Source organism: Pseudophryne corroboree, chromosome 7, assembly GCF_028390025.1.
Source record: "Pseudophryne corroboree isolate aPseCor3 chromosome 7, aPseCor3.hap2, whole genome shotgun sequence".
NCBI lineage: Eukaryota > Metazoa > Chordata > Amphibia > Anura > Myobatrachidae > Pseudophryne > Pseudophryne corroboree.
Window position 1 is genome coordinate 20,830,880 of NC_086450.1, and position 22,444 is coordinate 20,853,323.

The following is a 22,444-nucleotide window of genomic DNA, read 5'->3' on the forward strand; positions in this document are numbered from 1 at the left end:
GTTTTTCATATAAACATCCACTTCCCTGTTCCGTATCCACAAATGATCGACGGTCACAGAGATTGTCATCTTGATTTTGGGAGTATTCAATCATTCCAATCCCAATAGTGTATAGATCATATCATAAAGGAAGATAAAACAAGGAGTAAGTAAATAAACATGATAACGATCCGCATATTAAATGATCTTTTTATACTTATAAAACAAACGGACAGATATCTATATCCATGTAAAGCACAAATAGAAGATTTTTCACATAAAACTAAATCTCATCATAAAAACCATTTAGTCTCAAAATCCACATTTAATCCCCTAGGCACCAAGGTTTGTAGCTCGTAGATTTTTTTCATTTCTGCTCGTGCTAATCTAGATTCTCCATTATTTTGACGCCAATCCGACGATATATTTGCAATGCCACAGAAACTTACAAGATGTTCTATTTTGCAGTCATGTTTTATTTTAAAATGGGCAGATACATTATGACTTTCTAGACCCTTTTTTATGTTCCGTACATGTTCTGCCATACGGACTTTTAAAGGACGTGTAGTACGTCCTACATACTGTGCCCTGCAAGAACATTCTAACAAATAAATACAGTTGCTAGTATTGCAAGTAATGAAGTCCTTAATGGGATATGAAATATTCGTCTGTGTGGACTTATACATATTGATCTTGCTTTCTGTGCTTTTACATGCCCTACACATGATGCACATCCCACAACGATAGAATCCCTTTGATGTTATCCTGGTAGTTCTTTTCCCTGCGGATGTTACGCTTTTAACAATCTGATCTTTAATATTTCTCGCCTTACAATATATGAAGGAAGGTTTTTTCTCCACATGATTACTTAACAAGGGGTCTCTTTCTAAAATGCACCAGTGCTTTCTAAAAATACTTTCAATCTGTCTAAATTGACTATTATACTCAGTAATAAATGGAACGGAGTTCCTTGGCTTAGGTTTTTTTGTTTTTTCTTTTAAAATGTCTGTACGTGATAATAAGGCACTATCCTCCATAGCTTTCTTCACAGAGTTATCCTCGTAACCTTTTTCCTTAAATTGAGTCTGTAGTAATTGTGCCTGTTGATGGTATGTATTTAAATCTGTACAATTACGTCTTATACGTTGAAATTGGCCCGCTGGTATACTCCGTAACCAATTATTATGGTGATTGCTACTATAATCTATATAAGAGTTGCAATCTGTTGTTTTTACATGGTTCTTAGTCTTAATGTTTCCATTCTCTATATAGATGCATAGATCTAAAAAACTAACTTGTTCCTCACTAACATCAAACGTCAGTTTGATATTGTTTAGGTTGTTATTCAAATGGGTGCAGAAATCATTCAATGAATCTCTCCCCCCCTCCCATATGAACAAGATATCATCTATATATCTACTCCAGGACACCAGACTGGCACCAAAGTCATGACCACTCCACACATGAAATTCCTCCCAGTGTGCCATGAAAAGGTTGGCATAACTTGGTGCCAGTCTGGTGCCCATGGCGGTACCCGTCAATTGCAGATAGAATGATTCATTAAACCAAAAAAAGTTATTTTTTAAAATGAGAGATATACCCTCCAGAACACACTCCTTTTTGGTATTGCTCATATTATGTAGCCCCAAGAAGTATTCAGTAGCCAACAGTCCCTGTACATGGTCTATAATCGTGTACAGGGACGTGACATCCGCGGTCACCAATAGGAAGCCCGGTCTCCAATCTATTGTCATAACTTTATTAATGACACTGATAGTGTCCCTTAAGTAAGATTTAGTAGATTTTACAATCGGTTGAAGTATGTGGTCTATGTATAAAGATAAATTGGACAAACAGGCATTGGTTCCTGCTACTATAGGGCGTCCCGGAGGGGCTTCCTTGTCCTTGTGGACCTTTGGAAGAATATATAAAACAGGTATTGATGGATCACTAATATTAATAAATGACCTTTCCTCCTCTGTAATAATGCCCCTCGATAAATATAGTGCCAAGAAGGTATTAAGTTTTTCCTCTACATTTTTACTAGGATTGCCTCTAAGTTTTTTGTATGTTGAGGCATCCATAAGTTGCCTGTATACCTCTTTATTGTAATCCTCTGTATTCATAACCACTACACTCCCGCCCTTATCGGCGGGCTTAATAATTATTTCCCTATTCTCTCGTAAGGAACTAATGGCTTCCCGTTCTTCCTTAATTAAATTCATTCTTCTATTAGGTTTCAAAACAACACTTTCTAAATCTTTTTTAACGGATTTCTCAAATGCCTCTATGAAGTGGCCCTTTTTATGCTTGGGGTAAAATGTGGACTTTTTTTTTAATTTAACTATACCCTCATCATATATTTCATCCTTCTTATAAGGGATTTCTTCAAAAAATCTCTTTAGAGTCAGACGCCTAATAAATTTCTCCAGATCTACATATACATTAAATTTATCACATCTGTTCGACGGTGCGAACAGCACCTCACACACTGACTGCACCCAGCACCTCACACACTGCCCCCTATACCCAGCGCCTCACACACTGACTGCACCCAGCACCTCACACACAGCCCCCTGTACCCAGCACCTCACACACTGACACACAGATTCCTGTACACACATCATATCACACACTGACACACAGTCGCCTGCACCCAGCCGCTCACCACCACCCTCTCACACGGACACACATTCCCTGTGCCCGGCAGCTCACACGCTGACACACAGCTCCCTGTACACACAGCATCTCACACACTGACACTCAGCTTCCTGTACACACAGCACCTCACACACTGACACACAGCTCCCTGTACACACAGCCCCCTGAACACACATACACTGCCAGTATTGTTGTTGGGCGTCCTAGGCAGTTTTCTAATCAGACGCAGTTGTAACACAGTATAGGCATGTTATAGGAGTGACACGGGCGTGTTGCCAGTAGTGGTTACATATAGCGACACTGAATTGCTCACATTTGAGGCCAAACTCAGACGGGTGATCTGCACGTAGCATAGGGCTGGTAACGTGTCAGTGGCTTATCCAATGGTGGCGTCTAATGATGCACAAAGCATGATTCCAGCGTTTGTAGATACTGACAGTGGGCGTCTCGTCATTCAGACACACGGATGTACACCAGGGCGCTGCATTAGCATAAAGTGGCAGACATAATTTCTGTAAAAGACCCAAGGAAGGCTGCAACTGCATCCAACAGAATTAGGCCCTATGAGGAGTGCGTTTCCTGCCCAGCGCGACACACTCCACCCAGACAACAGACTCCACCTCCATTAGGGCTGCATCCAGAAATTTCCCGGGCTGTTTTTTTTTTTTATCCCAGTCCGCCCCTGCTTGTACATGATTGCCTCTTAAATATTTTTTTTTTTTAAAGTCTGACTTCGGCCACGAACGCGCACCTCCGTCCAACTCAGAATTCATTACATCCCGGCTCTAATGTAAGATTTGTGAAGATAATTGAATAATGATGATTAGACCCCTTACACCGCACTGTACAAATTCCAGAGACATCACGTGTAGAGTATATCTGAGCCTCCCAAATCTGACGCCAGATATTATTTACATTTTAGGTAAATAAAGACAAATAGGACGTATCCCTGTTTCATACTATAAGCCGGAAACGCAGCATTATCATGATAAATTCAGACAACCATTTAGTAAACAATATATATCTCCTAATAACTTCCTAGCCCACCCTACTTGCATCCTGCAACGTGTCCCAGCTGTGGATGTGCACATTATCCAATTACAGTCCCAACCGGAGTAGAAATCCCAACATTGCTATAACATTCCTTCAAAACAACAAGCGGAACGGTTACGGTCATACTCTCTATCGCTTGTCAGATTCACTGCGCTCGTCTATGAAAACCAGTGTTTGGAACCATATAAACATTGACGTCTGGATTTCATGGTAACACAACTGCTGGAGGAAATTCCTTGTGAATCTTTTGGTGCCAGACAATAAACTCCCAGAGTTCTGCATGCTGAAGAAAAGTTGTGCAGATCTGACACCTGTCAGGGAGAGGGAAAATGTTGTAGCAACATATAAGACTGACAGGTACTAGCGAGAGCTGGCTGCTTCTGATTGGCTGACAACAACTTTGCATCTGTGTTTTCTTCAATGATTTTTGCCTATAAGATGTGATTTGGTGTGTGTGTGCATGTCTCTTATTGGTAGCGGGAGCATGGCTACCCGCGGCGGCTCTCTCGTGTCCTGTGTTCATGTAGCTGGTGCTACGGGGTGACATAAGGTCAAGGGTTACTATTGAGTGGCATAATGTGAATAAGTGACACTACTAGGTGGCGTTACATGTATAAGGTAAAGGGTTACCACTGAGTGGCATAATGTGAATAAGGGACACTACTAGGTGGCATTACATGTATATGGTAAAGGGTTACCACTGAGTGGGATAATGTGAATAAGGGACACTACTATGTGGCGTAACATGTATAAGGTAAAGGGTTACCACTGAGTGGCATAATGTGAATAAGAGACACTACTATGTGGCATAACATGTATAAGGTAAAGGGTTACTACTGAGTGGCATAATGTGAATAAGAGACACTACTATGTGGCGTAACATGTATAAGGTATAGGGTTACCACTGAGTGGCATAATGTGAATAAGAGACACTGCTATGTGGCATTACATGTATAAGGTAAAGGGTTACTACTGAGTGGCATAATGTGAATAAGGGACACTGCTATGTGGCATTACATGTATAAGGTAAAGGGTTACCACTGAGTGGCATAATGTGAATAAGGGACACTACTATGTGGCGTAACATGTATACGGTAAAGGGTTACCACTGAGTGGCATAATGTGAATAAGGGACACTACTACAGTATGTGACATAACATGTATAGGGTAAAGAGGTACTATTGTGTGATGTAACGTGAATAAAGTTGCCATGCTATGTGGCGCAATTTGAATTAGGGGGTACTATTGTGTGGCCACTCCCCTTCCCAGCAAGAACACTCCTTTTTTGGGATTGTGCACACTGGGGGTAATTCAGAGTTGATCGCAGCAGCAAATTTGTTAGCAGTTGGGCAAAACCATGTGCACTGCAGGTGGGGCAGATGTAACATGTGCAGAGAGAGTTAGATTTTGGTGGGTTATATTGTTTCTGTGCAGGGTAAATACTGGCTGCTTTATTTTTACACTGGAATTTAGATTTCAGTTTGAACACACCCCACCCAAATCTAACTCTCTCTGCACATGTTACATCTGCCCCACCTGCACTGCACATGGTTTTGCCCATTAGTGGGCCTTTTTGGTTTGCTAACAAACCTGAATAAGGCCATAAAAGCAGTATCTGTGCAGAGACCAGGGCATAAGTTGCTCAATCTGTGACACCGGTAAAACTGATTTCTCTGACGTCCTAGTGGATGCTGGGAACTCCGTAAGGACCATGGGGAATAGACGGGCTCCGCAGGAGACTGGGCACTCTAAAAGAAAGATTAGGTACTATCTGGTGTGCACTGGCTCCTCCCTCTATGCCCCTCCTCCAGACCTCAGTTAGAATCTGTGCCCGGCCAGAGCTGGATGCACCTAGTGGGCTCTCCTGAGCTTGCTAGAAAGAAAGTATTTGTTAGGTTTTTTATTTTCAGTGAGATCTGCTGGCAACAGACTCACTGCTACGTGGGACTGAGGGGAGAGAAGCAAACCTACCTGCGTGCAGCTAGCTTGTGCTTCTTAGGCTACTGGACACCATTAGCTCCAGAGGGTTCGAACACAGGGCCTGACCTCGATCGTCCGTTCCCGAGCCGCGCCGCCGTCCCCCTTGCAGAGCCAGAAGACAGAAGTGAAGGAGATGAAATCGGCGGCAGAAGACCTCCGGTCTTCATTAAGGTAGCGCACAGCACTGCAGCTGTGCACCATTGCTCTCACTGCACACCACACACTCCGGTCACTGTAGGGTGCAGGGCGCTGGGGGGGTGGGGCGCCCTGGGCAGCAATAAGAATACCTTTTGGCAATATATACACATAATACAGTCTGTGACTGTATATGTGTAAAACCCCCGCCAATTTTAGTCAGAAACAGAACAGAAGCCCGCCGCTGAGGGGGCCGGGCCTTCTTCCTCAGCACACCAGCGCCATTTTCTCTTCACAGCTCCGCTGGAAGGAAGCTCCCCAGGCTCTCCCCGGCAGTATCCTGGTACACAAAGGGTGAAAAGAGAGGGGGGGGGGGACATAAATTTAGGCGCAAAATTTGTATATACAGCAGCTACTGGGTAAACACTGAGTTGTAGTGTAATCCCTGGGTTATATAGCGCTGGGGTGTGTGCAGGCATACTGTCTCTCTGTCTCTCCAAAGGGCCTTGTGGGGGAACTGTCCTCAAATAGAGCATCCCCTGTGTGTGGTGTGTCGGTGCGCGTGTGTCGACATGTCTGAGGTAAAAGGCTCCTCTAAGGAGGTGATAGAGCGGATATGTGTGTGAGAATTTATTGCACAAAAGGTTAGGGAACAGACTGGAAATCTACCCAGGTCTGTCCCTATGTCACAGAGACTTTCAGAGTCTCTCAATGCTCACTATCCATAATAACAAACACTGGTATCGACATGGAGTTTAACTCCACTGTCGACTACGATAATGCAAAGTTACAGCCAAGATGGCTAGAAAGTATTCAATATATGATTATTGAAATAAAAGATGATTTGCATATCACTGATGACTCATCTGTCCCTGACACGAGAGTACACATGTTTAAGGGGAAGAATGCTGAGGTAAATTTCCCTCCTCTCATGAGGAAAAAGAGCGGGAATCTCCAGACAAGAGACGGCAGCTTCCCACAAGAGAATTCTCAGGCTGTATTCTTTCCCCACTAGGGCCAGGATATGTTGAGAATCTTCCCCTGGGGTGTCCTGTTTGCACAGACGGTAGCACTTGCTATTCTCAGGGATCCTGCAGATAGCGTGCACATTATAGTATACTACCCAGACCGGCGATTGTGTCGGCATGGGTTTATAGCGCTGTGGCAGCGTGGACAGGTACCTTATCAGCAGAGATGAGACCCCAGTATGCAATATAAATATATTAAAGATGCTGTCTTAAGTGATAGATATATAGTTATAAAGCATGCCCAAAGAGACATGAGTATACTGGGTCCTAGACTCAAAGCTATGTCGATCTCTGCTTGACGTGTCCTGTAGAATATGCATTGGACAGATGATGCCGACTTAAGAGGAATATGGAAGGCTGCGGATTGTGTGGAGAAGGGTTCTCGGGCCTGGTCTCCACAGCTATAGCTGGTAATTCTGCTGGTTTGCCTTGTATTCCTGCCCAGCCTAAGAAAGCACGACATTATTAAATGCAGCCTTTCGTATAAAGAAACAAGAAAGTCTGAGGTGCGTCCTTTCTTGTCAGAGCCGGGCAGCTAGTTCCCAGGAACAGAAGTCCTCCCCGGCCCCTACAAAAATCCACCAATGTCGCTGGGGCTCCACAGGCGGAACTAGGCCCGGTGGGGACACGCCTTCGTAAGTTCAGCCACAAGTGGGTTCACTCCCTGTTAGATCCCTGGGCAATAGATATTGTGTCTCAGGGATACAAACTGGACTGTGAGAAGATGCCCCCTCACCGACGGCCCTGCGGGCTTCCCCCCAAGAAAGGGAGCCAGTGTTAACTGCAATTCACAAATTGTATCTTTAACAGGTGGTGGTCAAGGGTCCCCTCCTTCAACAAGAGGGTGTTATTATTAGACCATGTTGTAATCCCGAAACCAGACGGTTCGGTCAGACCCATATTGAATTAAAAATCCCTGAACATATACCTGAGAAGGTTCAAGTTCAAGATGGAATCGCTAAGAGCGGTCAGTGCAAGCCTAAAAAGGGGGAGACTTTATTGTGAATCGGGACATAAGGGATGCATACCTTCAGGTCCCCATTTATCCACCTCATTAGGCGTACCTCAGAATTGCGGTACGGGATTGTCATTACCAATTTCAGATGTTGCCGTTTGGTCTCTCCACAGCCCCGAGAATATTCACCATGGTAATGGCGGATATGATTGTGCTCCTGCGGAAGCAAGGTGTCACTTATCACGTACTTGGACGATCTCCTCATAAAAGCGAGATCAAGAGAGCAGTTGCTGAACAGCGTATCACTTTCTCTGGAAGTATAACGGCAACACGGCTGGATTCTATATATTCCAAAGTCGCAGTTGGTTCCTACAGCTCATCTGCCTCTCCTAGGCACGATCCTAGACACAGACCAGAAAAGGGTTTATCTCCCGATAGAGAGAGCTCAGGAGCTCATGACACTGGTCAGGAATCTATTAAAAGCAAAACAGGTGTCAGTGCATCACTGCACTCGAGTCCTGGGAAGGATGGTGACATCATACGAGGCCATCCCCTTAGGCAGGTTCCATGCGACTTACTGGACAAGTGGTCCGGATCACCTCTTCAGAGGCATCGGTTAATCACCCTATCCCCCAGGGCCAGGGTGTCTCTCCTGTGGTGGCTGCAGAGTGCTCACCTTCTCGAGGGCCGCAGATTCGGCATTCAGGACTGGATCCTGGTGACCACGGATGCAAGCCTCCGAGGGTGGGGGGCAGTTACACAGGGAAGAAATTTCCAAGGTCTGTGGTCAAGTCAACTGACTTGCCTTCACATCAATATCCTGGAACTAAGGGCCATATACAACGCCCTAAGTCAAGCGGAGATCCTGCTTCGCGACCAACCGGTTCTGATCCAGTCAGACCGCAGGGGTTCATGTAAACCGCCAAGGCGGAACAAGGAGCAGGGTGGCGAGGGTAGAAGCCACCAGAATTCTTCGCTGGGCGGAGAATCAAGTAAGCGCACTGTCAGCAGTGTTCGTTCCGGGAGTGGACATCTGGGAAGCAGACTTCCTCAGCAGGCACGACCTCCACCCGGGAAAGTGGGGACTTCATCAGGAAGTCTTCACGCAGTTTGCAAATTGATGGGAACTGCCTAAGGTGGACTAGATGGCGTCCCACCTCAATAAAAAGCTAAAAAAAGGTTTTACGCCGGGTCAAGGGACCCTCAGGTGATAGCTGTGGTCGCACTAGTAACACCGTGGGTGTTCCAGTCGGTCTCTGTATTCCCTCCTCTTTGTCTCATACCCAAGGGCTGAGAATTGTAATAAAAGGAGGAGTGAAAACAATATTCTTTGCTCCGAATTGGCCAAGAAGGACTCGGTACCCGGAGCTGCAGGAAATGTTCTCAGAGGACTATGGGCTTCTGCCTCTCAGACAGGACATGTTGCAACAGGGGCCCTGTCTGTTCCAAAATTTACCGCGGCTGCATTTGACGGCATGGCGGTTGAACGCCGGATCCTAGCGGAAAAGGGCATTCCGGATGCAGTTATTCCTACGCTGATAAAGGCTAGGAGAGACGTGACAGCAAGACTTTTTCACTGTATATGGCGAAAATAGGTTGCTTGGTGTGAGGCCGGGAAGGCCCTACAGAGGAATTCCAGCGGGGTCGATTCCTGCACTTCCTACAGTCAGGAGTGGCTGTGGGCCTAAAATTAGGATCCATAAAGGTCAAGATTTCGGCCCTATACATTTTCTCTAATAAATGAACTGGCTTCACTGCCTGCTGTTCAGACGTTGTTCCGGGGGTGCTGCATATTCAGCCTCCTTTTGTGCCATCGGTGGCACCTTGGGATCTTACCGTTGTGTTGGATTTCCTGAAATCCCACTGGTTTGAGCCACTTAAGACCATGGAGCTAAAATATCTCACGTGGAAAGTGGTCATGCTATTGGCCTTAGCTTCGGCTAGGCGTGTGTCAGTATTTGCGTTTTTTTTTCATGTAAAAACCCTTATCTGATCTTCCATATGGACAGGGCAGAATTGAGGACTCGTCCCCAATTTCTTCCTAGGATGGTATCATCGTTTCATTTGAACCAGCCTATTGTGGTGCCTGCGGCTACTAGGGACTTGGTGGATTCCAAGTTGCTGGACGTAGTCCGGGCTTTGAAAATGTATGTTTCCAGAACGGTGGGAGTCAGAAAGTCTGACTCGCTGTTTATTCTGTATGCAGCCAACAAGGTTGGCGCTCCTGCTTCGAAGCAGACTATTGTTCGCTGGATCTATAACACGATTCAGCTGGTTCACTCTGCGGCTGGATTGCCGCATCCAAAATGGTGAAAGCCCTTTCCACAAGGAAGGTGGGCTCTTCTTGGGCGGCTGCCCGAGGGGTCTCGGCTTTACAGCTTTGCCGAGCTGCTACTTGGTCGGGTCAAACAAATTTGCTAAGTTCTACAAGTTTGATACCCTGGCTGAGGAGGACCTTGAGTTTGCTCATGCGGTGCTGCAGAGTCATCCGCACTCTCCCGCCCGTTTGGGAGCTTTGGTATAATCCCCATGGTCCTTACGGAGTTCCCAGCATCCACTAGGACGTCAGAGAAAATAAGAATTTACTCAGCGGTAATTCTATTTCTCGTAGTCCGTAGTGGATGCTGGGCGCCCGTCCCAGGTGCGGACTCTCTGCAATACATGTATATAGTTATTGCTTAACTGAAGGGTTATTGTTATGAGCCATCCGTTGAATGAGGCTCAGTTATTGTTCATACTGTTAACTGGGTATGGTTATCACAAGTTGTACAGTGTGATTGGTGTGGCTGGTATGAGTCTTACCCGGGATTCCAAATCCTTTCCTTGTTGTGTCAGCTCTTCCGGGCACAGTTTCCTTAACTGAGGTCTGGAGAAGGGGCATAGAGGGAGGAGCCAGTGCACACCAGATAGTACCTAATCTTTCTTTTAGAGTGCCCAGTCTCCTGCGGAGCCCGTCTATTCCCCATGGTCCTTACGGAGTTCCCAGCATCCACTACGGACTACGAGAAATAGAATTACTGGTGAGTAAATTCTTATTTTGATATGCTGTTGATAGTGCAGGGCACCAAAATGAGAATTGCTATGGGTGTTTCTGTTTGCTGCTGTGATCTGTGCTGCTGGGTGATCGGTGCTGTGCTGGGTCAGAGGCGGAACTAGCGTCAGCGCTAGGGGGCACCAGGCATCAAATTGGTTAGGGCCGGCTTTGGAATCAAAGAACATCAGGCATATCAGTTGTACTCAATACTTCAGACTAAAAACCATTTATTCTAGAAACACAAATCCCCATAAATCGTGGTATTATGCCGTGAGGGGGCAGGGCCCAACGATGAGAGTTACCCATCCCCTCAAGGCGTAATGCGATGATTTGCAGGGATACGTGGGATGGGGCTTATATTGACCACACCCCCACACTGCAGCCAGTCTAAGGACAGACAGTGAAACCAAACCATCACTGGGAGGTTTATGGGTAATCTGAAACCCTCCCTGTGTGCGCCAGTGTAAAGAGTATAGAAGATTCAGGTGTTTAAAAAGAAAAAAACTGTTTAGCTCCTGACAAGGTCTGTGTGGTTTATTTTAATGGTATAACAGTACATTCTATGAGGTATCCTATGTTATCATTCTCCTGCAATTATCATATTATATAGACACATAAATGGCATCCCAGACTTTATTACTCCTTATCTCTCCCTACTGTGAAACATTGTAATAGTTTTCATGTATTTCATTGTCAGAAACCACAAGAGTATTTTCTCAGCACACATACTGGAAGTTATCTTGTGAAACGCGTCGGTCGGGATATTTCCTCAGTACTATGTTTTTATAAATTTGCGTTATCTCACAGAAGGGAGACATCAAAACTCCGAGGATTTTCCCAGAATTGTCAAACTAGCTTAAGAAACATCTGTGTAATTTGACTTAGTACTGTATATTATTAGGCAGAATGTAGCAGCACTGACATATTGTCTAATTATTTACAGTATGTTACCATTACCAGTTGCTTGATAGTACATAATTGTTTTTGCGCCAGAATTAACTATCTACGTTCCGTGCCAGGAGAAGCGTATTCGGTGTTTCCTAAATACATCTTCAAGGTTAAAAAAAAATGTATTTCTTTTAACAGCAACCTAAGTTACAGCTGCTGAGTGAAAGAATATTAATGATGATGATGTTTAGCCTCATAATCACTGGTGTTAATTTGCTACAAAAATGCAAGTAGAAACAAGAGTGAAAATGCAATATTCCAACTGGGATGCGGTTCAGATAAAAACTGTCGGGATCCCGGCAGTGGGAATTCTGACACTCTTCAGAATGCCGACACCAGAATCTCAACAGGGTCAGGAGACCGAAGCTGGAATACCAACAGTCGGCAGCTTGACCATAAGTATAGCGGGCAGGTTAGGGCCGGAGGGGATGGGGGTAGGTTTAGACACCTCCCGAGGGAGGTTAGGGTTAGTCTGTGGGAGGAAGGGTTAGGCTGGCGGAAGGCGGATTATTGTTAGGCCCCACCCAGGGGGGTTCGGGTTAGGCACTAAGGGGGGAGGGTTAGGGATAGGCTGCGGGTTTAGGAGTTAGGTTTAGGCATCATCGGGGAAGGGTTAAGGTTAGGCACTTAGATGGGAGGTTAGGGTTAGGCTGCAGGAAGGGAGGATTTTGTCACCGATTACACCTACCGAACCCTTGCTACTTACATATGTACTGATATTATTAAAGATTATTTTTATAAATTTTTTGACCACATATAGCAGGGGTGGGGAACCTCCGGCCTGCTGGCCGTATAAGGCCCGCAAAGCCACTTGTTCCGGCCTGCTGCTGTGTTTCAAGGGAGGAGAGCGCAGCGCGCGCCACTCCTTCCCCTCTGTGATCAGTCCGGCGGTGGCGTGTCTCAGCTGTCAGGGCAGGGAGGAGAGCGCAGCTGTGTCCGGCGGCAGCGGTATGTAGGATCTCAAACCAGCCACCGGTTCGTGAGACAATCAAAGCTTGTGAGCCAACCGGCAGCCAATCAGGAGCCGCCGCTAAAATCCGTGAGCTATGATTGCATCACGAACCGGCGGCTGGTTTGAGGTCCTACATGCCACTGCCGCCACCCGACATAGCTGCACTCTCCTCCCTGCCCGGCCCCTGACAGCTGAGACACACCGCCACAGCCGGACTGAGTACTAAGGGGCAGGAGAGGCGCATGCTGCGCTCTCCTCCCCTGACACGCACAGCAGCAGCAGCGGTGAGCATCACAGTGGGGTGGGGGGCATGTGTGGGGCAATGTGTATCTGGCACTGTGGGGCAATGTGTATCTGGCACTGTGGGGCAATGTGTATCTGGCACTGTGGGGCAATGTGTATCTGGCACTGTGGGGCAATGTGTATCTGGCACTGTGGGGCAATGTATATCTGGCACTATGGGGCAATGTGTATCTGGCACTGTGGGGTAATATGTATCTGGCACTGTGGGGCAGTGTGTATCTGGCACTATGGGGCAATGTGTATCTGGCACTATGGGGCAATGTGTATCTGGCACTGTGGGGCAATGTGTATCTGGCACTGTGGAGCAATGTGTATCTGGCACTGTGGGGTAATATGTATCTGGCACTGTGGGGTAATGTGTATCTAGCACTGTGGGGTAATATGTATCTGGCACTGTGGGGTAATGTGTATCTGGCACTGTGGGGTAATATGTATCTGGCACTGTGGGGTAATGTGTATCTGGCACTGTGGAGCAATGTGTATCTGGCACTGTGGGGTAATATGTATGTGGCACTGTGGAGCAATGTGTATCTGGCACTGTGGGGTAATATGTATGTGGCACTGTGGAGCAATGTGTATCTGGCACTGTGGGGCAATGTGTATCTGGCACTATGGGGCAATGTGTATGTGGCACTATGGGGCAATGTGTATCTGGCACTGTGGGGTAATATGTATCTGGCACTGTGGGGCAGTGTGTATCTGGCACTATGGGGCAATGTGTATCTGGCACTATGGGGTAATGTGTATCTGGCACTGTGGGGTAATGTTTATCTGGCACTGTGGAGCAATGTGTATCTGGCACTGTGGAGCAATGTGTATCTGGCACTGTGGGGTAATATGTATCTGGCACTGTGGGGTAATGTGTATCTGGCACTGTGGAGCAATGTGTACCTGGCACTGTGGGGTAATATGTATCTGGCACTGTGGGGCATTTGTGTATCTGGCACTGTGGCGGCATATGTGTATCTGGCACTGCACTACTGGGGGCATATGTGTATCACGTCCCATTATAATTGACAACACCCATTTTTTGCCCACAGTACCACTAAGGGGCATAACTACTGAAGGGCAGGCTAATTTTTAAGTTGATAATTTTTGTATGGCCCCCGAAAGGATTTTATAAATATCCAAATTGCCCTTGGTAGATAAAAGGTTCTCCACCCCTGACATATAGGTGGTCATTCCAAGTTGATCGCTAGCTGCATTCATTCGCTGTGCAGCGATGAGGGAAAAAAATGGCACTTCTGCGCATGCGGCGCAATGCGCACGCACGTCGTACTATTACAAAGAACTATGTAGTCTCACACAAGGTCTAGCGAAGCTTTTCAGTCGCACTGCTTGCCGCAGAGTGATTGACAAGAAGTGGGCGTTTCTGGGTGTCAACTGACCGTTTTCAGTGTTAGGAAAAACGCAGGCGTATCAAGAAAAATGCAGGCGTGGCTGGGCGAACGCAGGGCGTGTTCGTGACGTCAAAACAGGAACTGAACAGTCTGAAGTGATCGCAAGCGCTGAGTAGGTATTGAGCTATTCTAAAACTGCACACAAAAAAATTGTCGCCGCTCTGCGATCCTTGCGTTCGCCCTTCTGCTAAGCTAAAATACACTCCCAATGGGAGGCGGCATAGCGTTTGCACGGCTGCTAAAAACGAGCGAACAACTCGGAATGACCCCCATAGTGTAGTGGATTTGCTGTGTGCTGTTACATAGTGTAGAATGAATGCGGCAATGTACAGCTCTTTGGCCTTTGCTGCTGTGGGAGTGTGGCCTCCTGGGCAGAGTAGGAATGTTGTACTATAGACCAAGCCGCACTAATTATTTGTGTCTGTAGGCAGTCCAAAACACATTATTTCATTTCACATTACACATGCTTAGCATTCTTATGGCATCCCTTGGCTGCAGCTGAACTGAAGAATTGGCTCAGTGACAGAAGGCTTTAGCAGCATGTATACTGGTAGTGTCATCGCTGTGTGCGACCTGGGAACCTCTTTTACATACCGCACTCCACTGAGATCACTGTGCCATATGTAACTGACATTCCACCAGACCATTTATCTGCATGGGCTGTATGACTAAACCTTTCTCTACAAATTGCATTTTAATTGGGTACCAAGTGGGCCATGCTGTTGTCTTTGCCTATATGATTTATATGGAGCAAAAAAATGTGAGCCCATGGTAATTATTTTGAATCCCTCTGTAAAGATAATATGCAATAGATTAATGGTGTTGTTAGCATTGTGGGTAAATGTAGCAGGAGACAAAGGTTGAAGGTTAAAGGTTGCACTTGAGTTTCTGATACTATTGGGCTGCTCATTAAGTTATTTTTTATTGATTTGAAGCAATAATGAACCTTCCAAGTCAACAGCAGGATCACATAAAGCCTTACATATAATTTATCAAATACCGTATGTGTAATTGTTGCATACTAATAATAACTGAAGCCCCACAGAATCCCATGGGGGCTGCTATGCCGTGTCACTTTAGTACATATCTCCAATATCTGCCGCTGGCCTTTTTACTACACACGAGGCTCCCATGCATTGCAGTAAACCTCAGACATTGGCAGTTTTTGGAGGTTTATTGCATTTTTAAGATTCATACATCTCACCCTGGAAAAGATGAAGTAGAACAGCATGGTAGAGCAGTTGAAAGAAGTATCACAAACCCAAAAAAACAAAAAACCCCTTCCATAAAGTAATATAACAAAAACATAAAAAAACATAAAATTAATGATGTACTGAAGACCAAGAAGGAGATAGTGCAAGTAATAAACTACTGACCAATCAGAAAGACCCTATTCAGTCCTACGAGAGTATCTGCTTTTTTTTTTTTAACAACCCCCAGCAAACCCCGTGCTGAGTAAATCGTGCCCTTAGTCTCTTGCCTCCGGTCCTAAGACTTTTTGCTACATGGTAATGATTATTTTATTGTTAAACTGAGATTTTCTAATGCTGTATTGTTCACAGTGCATTTACACTGTAACCGTGTTTATACTGTTTAGGATCCGTCACACGGGTGGCGATTGCATGTGCTGCACTTCTCTTTTTGCAGCAATTATGGTAGCTCAATTCCGAAGGCTAGTTAGGTTTCCCTTTTCCTTGTTTTTTATGTTCCCCCCTTTCCACTGCCGGGAAGCAGTTACCTTCCCGACGTACAGGATCCCAGCGGTCGATATACAAACGCCGGAATCCAGAGGGAGGACACAAACCTGGTGTTGGGCGGAATGCTGGCCTCAAAACACCGACAACCAGTATCCCGATCGTTAGGACAGTGGGACGCGCTGCCGTCCTGCCGCACGGAGTGTGTGTGGGGGGTTGTTAGGTTTAGGCAGCAGAAGGGGGGTTAGGGTTTGAGTGCAGCCACGGGAAGGTTAGGGACCAGGGACAGAAGGCTAGGGTTAGGCACATAGAAAGTGAGTTTAGGGTTAGGCACCAAGCGGGGTTAGGTTTAGGTTACCTCCGGGGAATGTTAGAGAAAGCAACCACCGGGGAGGGTTAGGGTTTGGCACCCACAAGGGAGAGTTAGGGTAGGGAAAAGGTGATGGTTAGGGGGCTTAATGGGGGGCTGTCGGGATTCTAATGGACGGGATACCACTGTCGGTATACTGAGTACACATTTCTGCTTGCAGCTTTCTGAGGTGGCAGAAATGTGCAAAACTCAGTGGTTTCCTACCCAGGAGTATAGCAGGTTATGCCAACATACACAGCTGAAGCCGGTCTATTTGGACATGACGAGTGCGCTGATTAATGGGGGCCCGGAACAATTGAATTGCACCATTGGGCACTTATTAATTAGCGCCGCCCATAAAACAATATAATTCCACCCTACGTGCCTCTTAGTTGGGATGGCCAAACTGTCAAATAAAAGGTCGCCATGTACATTTGGAAGCAGAAACCCCAACATCTAGCCTTTAGTCACATGACTGCCAATTAAGCAAAGTTGAAGTGTACGGGAAGCAGCACTGGCTTGAGATAATGGGCGGTATTCAATTGTTTGAGAAGTCAGTTTGGTGTCTGTTTTTTCCTATCTAACAGACACCCAACCGACTTTTCAAACAATTCAATTCAATTCCCCCCAATGTGTTTGTATGTATTAATAGTCCTCTGAAAACTGATTTCCATTAAAGAATTTACTTCTCATTTTGGTGACCATACACTTTGAGACATGTTATTGTCTATTTAGTGTATATGTGGTGAGTATCAGCGGTGCTACCCAGAGTCAGTGAGTACAAGGTGAAACACAGAAGGAAGCACTCATGTACAGATGGACTTATTAGTTCAAATACAAGAAGCAGATAAAATATACAATTTTAATAGTTATGCATTAAAAATAGGGAGTACCAACAGTATCCTTTTTTATTACTAAAAGCACAGCAAAAAATATATACGCAAAAGTATACGGTTGTAATAGCTTCAAGGCTATGATAATAAATAAACTGGATTTATGGTAGTTAGCAGGGCCGGATTAAGCCTTGGGGGTGCCCGGGGCACTTAAGACAGGAGGGCCCCGATGGAAGGTGGGGGATGTAGATTAAATTGTGCATACCTCCCAACATGTCCCGTTCCAGGAGGGACAGAATAATCTCTACCTGGACTTCCCACTTAATATATGATTGGCATCACCTGTGTTGAACTATTTAATTGATAAGAAAGGTGTTTCAATACAGGTGATTGTAGTCATAAATTAAGAAGGAAGTCCAGGTAGAGAGCATTTTGTCTCTCTGGAATGGGTCATGGTGGGAGGTATAGATTGTGTATATTAAATTTAAACCAATAGTGTATATAAGTTTTAACTAATAGTTTAATAATGCCTGGGTACTGTTTATAGCTCCACGTAATTGAAAGACAACTATTTTATAAACTTTTCTTGTAGTGGAACAAAAACAACTTAACCTTAAAATATACATAGAAAAATAAAATAACGTATTTTGTCACATGCAAGAATAGCAGCAGCCTCTGTACTACTTACACATTGGGACAGGACTCAGGAGGACTGTGTGTGTGTGTGTGTGTGTGTGTCTCTATCTCTACACCCAAATGATTTAGTTGCATAACAGGTTACACAGGCCCCAGACACCCAGGTGGGGAGGAGGAGAAGCTGGAATCCCTGTGTCACAGCTCTCTCCACCCTTCTATCTCTCCTCTGGTCAGAAAGCTCCGTCGGTAGCTCATGATACATGATATCCCTGTGTCTTTGCCTGCACTGCATACTGTCCTGTTCACATTCTGGCTGCTGGTTCTGCTGCTGCTTAAGAGGGAAAGCTAGTGATGTCAGTGTGCTCTGGCCAGGGGGGCCCCTGTCAAAGGGGGGCCCAGGGTACAGTATGCCCTTTATCCCCCCCTTAATCTGGCTACGGCTTTTTAAATGGTATCCATGTACTGAGAGATCATGACCATCATTTGTCATGCATGTATCCCTTTCGAAAAAGATGTTGCAGGGATTTAAATCATAGGTCACACTGTAATACTTCCAGTACTGGCTTTCTCTGTGATGCTCGCTCTCGGTGGTATCTATAGATGGCAAACAGTAGTGAATTGCAGTACCTGGGTATTCCTATGAGGTCTCCCATCCAAGTACTGACCCGGCCCTCCACTGCGTAGCTTCCAAGATCAGATGAGATTGGACATCTCCAGTGGGGTATGGCCGCAAGGACTAGGGTACCCCTATTAGTCAGTCAGATTTTGTGAGCGATATTTTTGGACGAAGCCAAATGTGTTCATATGGACAGTGATAAAGGTCAAAATAATCAAAAAGATCAAGAAATTAAAAAAAATGATTACGGGAGTCTCACATGTAGACTCACGTTGAAATATTTGATATCACAAAATATTTTTTACAATTAATTTATGCACTAATGTCACTTACTGTATAAAGCCCATTAATGATGAGGTTGAACTGCCCCACACACTGGTCCTACACACTGACGGATATGCTGCCAAGGTGCCCAAAGCCTGACGGATGCCCTGGCGGGGGTGGGGGGGGTGACAGGTGGAGTGAAGTGTCTTCACTCCCCCCGTCACCATGCCCCATAGCCCTACATGCCATATTGGCCTACATGCATAAGCGACCCGGTACCAACAGTGAACGAGCGCGGGGCCGCACATCAGTCATCGTTGGTGCATACACAATGAAAGATATGAATGATATCGCAGAACAGATATCGCAGATCATAGGTGTACAGGGAGGATTTAAAAAAAAGTCCCTGTATGTGCTTGTGGTGTCTCACTTCTGCTTTTCTTCCATCATAGCAAATGGTCTAGGATGGAGAATGAGAGAGTGAGGCACCGACAACAAGTTAGAAGAAAGATGAAGTAGAGCTGTCAGAGCTATCAAGTGTTCAATGACCGTCACATAAGTCCTGAGCATTGCAGGACTTGTCTGATATAGGTCACGCTCTTATGTAGTTGTAGAAGTAAAAGGCACACAATTCCATATACAGTATATAGTAGTGTGGTGATGTATTCTAAGAAATCCTCTTATTTAGTACTACCATTAGTGTACAGGGTATGGTATTCAGTACAGCAAGGGTATAAGGCAGGCATATGATACCCACAGTGTGTGTTCAAAATATAGACGCAGGTATAATACCGATATAAGATGCCCAGGGTACGCATCAAGAACATATATCACTTGAGTTCAACAACATAGGTGGTGCAATGCAGCCAAGTATATTGTAGAGACAGTTCTCTTTACTGACGTAAACAAAAGTGGGGAGGGGGAGGGGGGTTTAATGAACCTACCATATAGTCAAAGGTAACCCAAACAAAGCATATATTGCATCCAATAGATTTCTCTTGCGTCCTAGTGGATACTGGGGATCTGTACTTTAGTACCATGGGGTATAGATCAGGTCCACTGTAGCCTGGCACTTTAAACACCTTTAGTGTGTGTGTGCTGGCTCCTCCCCTCAATGCCCCTCCTACCGGACTCATTTTAGAAAAATGTGCCCAAGGAGCCGGGTGCATTTCTCTAGAGCTCCGCAGAGTCTCCTTTATTTTTTATTTTAGTTAGTTATTTTCAGGTAGTCTTAGTTGGCAGCCAGGCTACCTGCTTCATGGGACTTAGAGGGGGGACCGAACCAACCTCCTGAGGGTTAATGGTTCATAATCCCAACTGACAGGACACTGAGCTCCTGAGGTGCTGATCACACCGTTAGTGTATGTGTGCCCACGCCAGCAGCTAGCCGCCACCTTCTAACAGATGCAGAAGATCGATAGGTGTGGTGAGTGTTAACACCGGGGTCCTGGTTAGCGGGTCCCTGGTGCGGTTTTGGCGGTATGTCACGGGCCACGAGCTGCAGGGCCAGCTGCGGAGTACACTGGCTCGGGGCTCATGCCCTGCAGTGCTCACTGTCAATCAAGGCTTTGTGTGTACTGTTATGTATATTTCATGTTCACATGGCCAGTTGCGGGTCCAGAGTCGGGAAGGCGCCATTTCCTGCTGCTGCGGATCATCAAGGCTGCATGCACGCTGCACCTCCAGGGACCCACACTGTTACAGACTCTGTATTGTTACCAGGGGTCATAGCAGGGGGGGAGCTCACCAGCGGTAGCACCACTGCACTTCTATAAGGTGATGCACATATTTCCACACACTGTGCTGCTGTGTTTGTGTGCTAGTCTCCGTCCCTCAGTGTCACTCCTGGGGCTCTCTAGGGTCTGTGTGGAGGTGTTTCAGTGAGCTGCGCTGTACTACAGTTGAATACAGTATGTCTGTGGACATGGTTATGTGTGCTGCTTGTAACTATCCCTTCTTCTGCGGGGTCCCTCATGTGTGAACAATGTTCCTTATCTCCACAGGGACACAGGTCACAGGCACCTGACTGGTTAGATCATTTTAAAAGCATGATTCAGAATGTAAATTCAGAATTAGCTGCAGCTAAAATGGAGAGACAGGTATTGAAACAGTCTATTGATTGTATGGCTAAAGCAGCAGATACCAGAAAGGCTTCTCAGCGCCCTCTCTTGGTTTCACATAGGCGCTCACTGCCACGGCTGCTCCAGTCTGATTCTGATCAGCCTGATGTAGATGATGATGATGATGATATGGATGAGGACAGCTCTCTGTCCCCTGGGGTGGAGGCCCTCATTTATGCTGTAAGAGAGGTTCTTCACATGCCAGATCAGGAAGCAGAACCGGATGAGGAGTTGTACTTTAATGTTAGACCTAAGACCTCAGCCACGTTTCCTGTGTCTAAAGAATTAAACTCCCTGTCCAGGGAAGCATAGTTAAACCTTGATAAGAAATCTAAAATTCCTCAGAGGTTCTTAGCTACTTTCCCCTCCCAGCTGAAGACAGGAAGGTATGGGAAAACTCCCCGCCAGTCGATCCGTCTGTATCCAGACTGTCTAAGAAATTGGTACTGCCGGTGCCAGGGGCTATATCCCTAAAAGAGCCGGCTGACCGTAAAATTGAGACCACTCTCAAGGGAATTTATACGGCAGCAGGCATTGCACAGCGCCCCACAATTGTTTGTGGGTGGATTTCCAGGGCGGTAGTCAAGTGGTCTGATACAGTTATTGATGGTTTAGACTCTCTGCCCCGGGATGAGGTTATTACTCTGCTGCAACATATACAGGATGCTGCGAATTTTATGAGCGAGGCTATAAAAGAATTCTGTAAGATAAATTGCCGCATTATACTATGGCAGTTTCGGCATGCAGAGCTCTATGGTTACGTCAATGGTCAGTGGACGCTGATTCCAAAAAGGGTGTAGAAAATCTTCCCTTTACAGGTCATGCCTTGTTTGGAGACGAATTAAATAAATGGATCTCCCAGGCAACGGCGGGTAAGTCTACCTATCTGCTGTTGGCTACGCTACCTGCTAGACGGTCTTACACAGGACACTCCTTGCAGTCCTTTCGTGTAGCAAGGTACAGAGGCAGGGGCCGAGGGGTCTCCACCACTCTCAGAGGATCTTGTGGTAAGTCCTGTAAATCTGCGGCTGCTGCCTCCCTGGACCAGACCACCGGATCCCTTTCCGCTAAGCCTTCCACGTGACTGTTGGCCCCAGCAGCAAGGTGACTTTCCGGTGGGTGCTCACCCTCAACACTTTGCCCATGTGTGGGCGAAGTCCTGCTGGGATCCTTGGATGAAGGATCTCATTTCCCAGGGATACCGGCTGGAATTTCAAGCACTTCCTCCTTACAGATTTTACAAATCAGGCATTCCAGTTTTCCCGCAGCAAAAGCTACCTTGCAAGAGGCTATTCAAAAAGTTTTGCGGACAGGGGTGGTGGTTCCAGTACCTCCTCCGTTACGCAACAAGGGTTTTTACTCCAGTCTTTTTGTCGTTCCAAAACCACATGGTTCGGTGCGACCCATCTTGAACCTGAAGTCTCTAAACCCATATCTGAGGATGTTCAAATTCAAGATGGGATCCCTGCGGGCAGTGGTGTCCGGTCTGGAGGAGGGGGAATTC

General features: G+C 46.0%; 1 protein-coding gene and 1 pseudogene across 7 annotated transcripts in view; one reads left to right on the plus strand and one right to left on the minus strand.

Annotated features, from left to right (window-relative positions):
• Window positions 1-22,444, plus strand: part of GULP1 (GULP PTB domain containing engulfment adaptor 1) — a 498,186-nt gene that overhangs the window by 465,566 nt on the left and 10,176 nt on the right. The gene's annotated exons all lie outside the window — the stretch shown is intronic.
• On the minus strand, window positions 18,556-18,675 carry LOC134947208 (5S ribosomal RNA; annotated as a pseudogene).